The 5,936-nt window shown below is 54.8% G+C and overlaps 1 long non-coding RNA gene across 1 annotated transcript in view; it reads right to left on the reverse strand.

Moving 5' to 3' along the window:
- Window positions 1–5,716, reverse strand: part of LOC106149401 — a 9,718-nt gene extending 4,002 nt beyond the window's left edge. Inside the window, exon 1 of the long non-coding RNA XR_001235556.1 lies at window positions 5,053–5,716. This is a non-coding gene — a long non-coding RNA (uncharacterized LOC106149401). The remainder of the gene's footprint in view (window positions 1–5,052) is intronic.
- Window positions 5,717–5,936: the final 220 nt, after the last annotated feature.

Below are 5,936 nucleotides of genomic sequence, written 5' to 3' on the forward strand. Positions count from 1 at the left end.
AAAAAAAAAAAAAAAAAAAAAAAATCTCAGGAAAGTCCCTGATTGGTCTGTTTGGGTCACATGTCAATTTGAGACCCAATCCCTGTGCCTCAGTCGGATGGAGCATTCTGATTGGTTAGCCTGGCTCATGGCTTGGCCCTATGTATGTGTTGGAGGTGCCATGACTGACATATGACTGCAGATCCCAGGAGAAGGAGGCGGTTTCCTGAACGAAAGAGTGTTGAGCAGGGAGAATATGTATTTCCATTCATTATTTTCTTCTGTAATTAAAAAACCCAAATCTCTTTACCAGACTGACCTAGTTGAGAAACCAGATTTGACCTGTAACTTTTACTTAACTTTGAGAACTCTCACAGTTCTTGTGATATAAGGGACTTAAAGCAAAACAAAATAATATGAAAAAAGGTAGAATTTGACAGTAATTTCCTAGCTACTACATTTTTGCTTTTAGTGATCTATGCACTAAATGAGTTCATAGTATTAACTCGAAGTGTGGCCTCCAAATGGCTTTTTTCTGCCATTAGAGATTGGACATTAGGTTTTTGGGACACATTACCCCAAATATCCCTGGGCACAGGAAATGGACACGATCCATTGCCCCATAGCCTGGGGAATGAGATCCGTATGGCTGGTCATTAAAAGCTTTAGCTGAAGGATATATTTTTTTTTCCATTAGCACAACCGAAGCTGTGCTGAAAGCCAAGTTATTATTGCTGGGAAGTGAGGAGTTTGGGGTGGTGTAGGGGAAAAGGTGTAAGCTTTCACACTTAAAGTGGTAGGTTTGGGGGAGTCTCAGGGGCCTTACTGCTGGTGGCCACCTGTGATTTCAGTGGTGGGGTCTGGGCCAACACTTGGGCCTGTACAGCGCCTCAGGGTCACCTTGATCTCTGACACCTGTTGGTTCCTGGGGTCCTGGAAACTTCTCTGCATGTTTTCTAGCAAAGTCTTAAAAGTTGGGTCTCAGGGTGGAGTATGATTCCTTTGTGTCCTGGCTCCCCGATCTCTTTTGTGACCTTTACACCCTGTGTCCTAACTCTGCCTCCTGTCTGGCAGCGGCCGTCCATGAATTCATTGATGAGTACGGCCTGAGCTAGGAAGACCACCATCGAGCAGGAAGCGATTCTCCCCACCTTCCTGATAAGATCTAAAAATGAAGAGCCACGTAAATAAAAGGGTCAGGTGTTCTGTTCGAAACGTTTACCTACCTAGTCACACGCATGTGTGTAACATCGCACACTACCTGACCCCAGGGGCAACACTGGAGCTACCGCCGGTTCCCTCCTACACATTTCACCAGTCGGGTTCGTGTGGCCTCTTCACTGGGCCTTGTCCGGCACCCTGGTCACCACTGGCCCCTCGAGGGTGCAAGGGATGTTTTCCACAGCCCGGCACCTTCAGTCCCACCAGGGTTATAGGAGACACAGCGCTTTTCAAACTCCCCGCAAGGCTGTCACGGAGTGTTTTATGGGGAGGCACATTTGCTTGATGTTAGGACAGTTCTCCCCATTTGTCCTGTAGGTAGAAGTCAGTGATCTTCACAGGGCAATCACTTACTTTATTGCATTTTAAAGAGATTTTAATAGGCTCATTATATCAGCCTCTATTGCTGTGGAACAAATGAGTGCAAAATTAGTGGCTTAAAACAACACCCATTTATTAGTTCACAGTTCTGAGGTCAGAGCCCGGGCACGGTCTCGGAGACCCAAGCGCAGGGTCAGTAGGTGGTGGTCTCCCCAGCGGGCTCCACCAGGGGGCAGTTTGCTTCCAAGCTGCCTGAGGTCAATGGCAAAATTCACCTTGTGGCCGCTGAGTTCAGACGGCTTACTTCTCTAAGAAGAGCCGGGCTCACCGCTAAACCCCCTCTCTGAAGGCTGCCGGACTCACCCAGCTCAGGACGGATGATCTGCTCTCTGTAAACTCAGAGTCAACTGATTAGGGACCTTAAATACGTCTGCAAAGTCCCCTCACCTTTGCCGTGTGTCAGACCCGATCAGAGTGGGATCCCTCAGCTCTGCCGACTCCTGGAAGCAAGGTCCACGTGCCACTCACACTCCAGGGAAGGGGCACGAGGAAGCCTGGACACCAGGGGCAGGAGCCTCGAGCCATCTTAGAATTCTGCCACACATACTTGTTTATAGTGGGCACCGGGTGCTCCCAGGTAACAGATCGGGGGCTTCTTTCTTACTGGTTGTTGACAGCATCAAGGTCAACCTCCCAGGGTGGCGCTTACTGGGACGTCCTTCCCCCTTCTGAGGCACACGCAGCCCTACATCTCTCCGGCACAGCCTTGTGCTGGAGAAAGTATTTGGGGTGCATCTGAGCTCATGAGGTACTTTGTACGGGGCTCTAGTCGAGCACCAAGGGTGGCTCTGGTGGGCCTTTGGGTACCATTCGTTCCTCCCTCAGGGGCCAGCACCCCACCCCCTGTAGGCAGGCGGCCAGTTATCCCTATCCTGGTGCAATGGTGCCGGGTAATGACAGTCTTACACACACCCTTGTGACCTCTGACCCTGACAGGCCCGATTCTGTGGGTATCTTGTATCCTGCAGTGGGGCTCTGCTACACTCATCTGCCTTTACAGTTTGGGGGGCCTGGCACCAGCCGGGAACAGGCGCTTCTGGCCACGTGGCCCCCTGGTGCCCCAGGCTCAGAGGCACGGTCCTGCCAGAGGCGTCAGCATATGGGGAGCGGCTGCTCTGCGTCCGTCTCTGCTGCCTGGGCCACAGCCTCACTCTGCTGCCCAGCGGGCTGCATCACCAGCTTCCAGCAGGCGCTTACCACGGATCGCCCACAGCATCCCTTTCTTTTTTAAAACAGTTAAAAAGCCTTATTTTTAATTTGCATGAGATGATTGTACGTATTCATGGGGCACAGGGTGATGTTTTGGTAAACATGTAATGTGTGCAAGCGATCAGATAAGGGTCGTTGTCACACCTACCCCCCAAACACTCCCCACTTCTCTGTGGTGAGAACTTTGAAACCCTCTCCTCCAGCTCCACTGGGATGCCATCCTTGTAGTTAGCGCCAGGCACCCTCCTGTGCAGGCGGACACCAGGATGCACCCTGCCCCATGACTCTGTACCCATCAAGCTTCCTTCCTCCTGTGCCCAGTCCTGGCCACCAACCTTCTACTCTGTACTTCCCTGGGTCTATTTAGAGTCCGCACAGGATGGAGATCATGTATCCGTCTCTCTGCACAGCATCTTTCTCTGCGTCTGGTTCCATGGAATCTTCCGGTGCCCTGGCTCAAACTGGGAGCAGTTGCCTGCCTCAGAGCCTCCTGGTCCTGGGCCTCCTGGGCCTCCTGGGCCTCCTGCCAAGTGGGTCGAACAGTACCTGAGGTGCTGAATGTGCTGCTCTAAGCCCAGAGGGGCCTCCAGGTGCTGAGCTTCCCTCCCAGAGGCACCAGGTGCCGGCTGCCGTCCTGTACAGTAAGCTGCCTCTGTTTTACAGTGAGCGGCCCAAGTCCGGGGCCTCCTGCTTCCCCGTGCAGCTGCCCCTCGGTCCTCGCTGCGTCTGTCTGCTGCTCTCCGCATCCGCCTGCATCTTGTTCCCTGGTTGCATCACCATGCACCTCTGGGTCGAGGACCAGCGCGGTCATTTTCTGTGGCCCCTTGCCTTCCTCCACATTCATGACTGGGTTCATATCCTGGCACCTTGTTCTCTGCTCTCTGGGCAGGAAGAGTGGCGGGCACGTGGGTCCAGGAAGAGTGTAGGGGCTGTGCCAAGTGTCTCCCGCAACGTTCACCCAGTGACACACTCAGGCCCAGTGCCAATGGTGAGAGCCATCTCCAGAAAAAAAAAATAGACTCCCTTTAATAGCGAACTGATAAACTCACTCTGCCGTACCCAGATGGGAGTGAGTCACAGAGGTGCTACAGTGAGTTTAATAGTTCATTGTTAAATGGAAGCTACTTTTTTTTTTTAGAGATGGGTCTCACTCTGTTGCCCAGGCTGATCTTGAACTTCTGGGCTCAAGTGATCCTCCTGCCTCAGCCTCCCGAGTAGCTGGAACCCCAGGGTGCACCACGGGGCTTGGCTTTGCTCACTCCCCTTTTGGTCACAGATACCGTGCAGGGCTCCTGTGGAGCCCAGCTGCTGCCCTGACCCTGGAGCGCCCTGTGCCTTAGCGATCTCTGTGGCCTGTCTCAGCCGCCACCTGCTGATCTGCCCACCTGGCCTCCGGTGCTCAGGCGCTGCCGCGCAGCCTCGGGACGCTGGGGCTTCGCTGAGTTCCGTGACGGCACTGGCCGCTGCGGTCCCAACCAGATGGGCCTGTTGACTCTTTTCTTTGGCAATCAGCTCCGCACAAATGGTTTAGAGATAATTTATGTGCTTCCCTAAGTGACAAGGGCTGGCCCATATAATTAGCAGTTAATGATAAATACAAATAAGATGTGGGAATATATGTGGCCCGTTACGCATGCCAAAGCTGTGACCCCGTCTGCAGGGATCGTCAGCCACCAAGCATGTGTGGGCAGCCTGTGGGGCTAGCTCCTGTCACCAGAAGTCACGTGCAGTGACAGCCGGCCGCGGGACAGTGCCACACGTCTCCTGTCTGGAAGGTACGGTGGCACTTGGTAGGGGCTGGGGGAGCTGAAGTCCAGGGAGGAGAGGACCAGACCACAGGGGTCCTGTCGCTCCCAGAGGTCACCTCCTGCTCTGAACTGTAGGGTGCAAGCACTTCGACAGGAGCTAGCCTTTCTACCCACACCATCTCATTTAATCCTTCCAACCAATGTTTCAGAGCACGGACATCGCCCCATTTCACAGCCCAGCAACTGAGACTCAGCGATGTCAAAGGTCAGGGCCAAAGCGCTGGCACGAGGAGCATGGAGACGTGGCGCTAAGACCTGACCTGTGCCCTCAGTTGTGATGCCGTGAGGGGGATCACCCTGTTAGAGGAGTGTCCGTCATGGACCTGCCAGTGTGAACGTGTACACCCAGGAGCCTGTGCGACATGAGCCGCATTCTCGCCATACAGGGAAGAAACTGAGGCTCCCAGGGCCTGCAGAGTGAGGGAGCGGCGGGTGTCCGCAGCTGGACTCTCACCTGGGTTAGGCGTTGTCCCGTTCCTGTCCCGGAGAGCCGCGGGCATGTTGCAGGGCGGTGGGAGGTCTCAGGCCCCAGGCTCCTTACTTGGGAAAGGGCCACGTGTGATTAAGTCACGGACTGTGAATGTGGTGCGGTCGCAAGTGTCCTTAAAAGGGAGGGAGGCAGAAAGACTTGAGACCCCGAAGAGGGGGTGAGGTGCCCCACGGCAGATTCTGGAGACCCCGGAATCTAGAAGAGGCCGGAAGGCGCACGGCCCGGGGGGACGGGGGTTTCTGATTCACATCTCCAGGCGGTGAGGAAATCAAGCCAAGGAGTGACGCTTGCAGCCGCCCTCTCTGTAGTCCTCTGTCACAGCAGCTGCAGGGGACTCACACAGGGCCCAAGGGTGAGGAGGGCCGTCCCTGCCCTGTCCCCCTGTCTCGGGCCATCCCGGGGTCCTGCACTCCTCAAAGAGCAGCAGCCGCTGCCACACGCTGGTGCTGTCAGCCGGGTCACAAACTCGGGGTCCTGTGACCTCACTGTCTGCGTGGGGAGGGGGTGTGCTGTGGGCGGCCAGGCTGTGCTTTCCTCGGGTCGGGGGAGTCTTTTTCCTTGCCTGTTCCGTCCTCTCACCCGGGACAAACAGAAAAGACAGGAGGTGGGATCCGGCCAGGTTAAGAGGCCAACAGCCCCGGGAGCGGCCGCCCGCCAGGGAGCGGGCGCAGGAAAGAGAGGCGGGCCCCATGACCAGGACTCAGTCCTGTGAAGCCCGTGACTCCCGTGCAAACAAGACAAAACAAACAAAAAACCAAACCAAACCAGAACCCAAACCCCAACCCAAACAGCAAAATAAAAACCGAAACAAAAAATCCACCCCGAACCCACACTATACCAGTAATCAA

Source organism: Chinchilla lanigera, unplaced genomic scaffold (genome assembly GCF_000276665.1).
Source record: "Chinchilla lanigera isolate Chin_1 unplaced genomic scaffold, ChiLan1.0 scaffold00044, whole genome shotgun sequence".
Taxonomy (NCBI): Eukaryota; Metazoa; Chordata; class Mammalia; order Rodentia; family Chinchillidae; genus Chinchilla; species Chinchilla lanigera.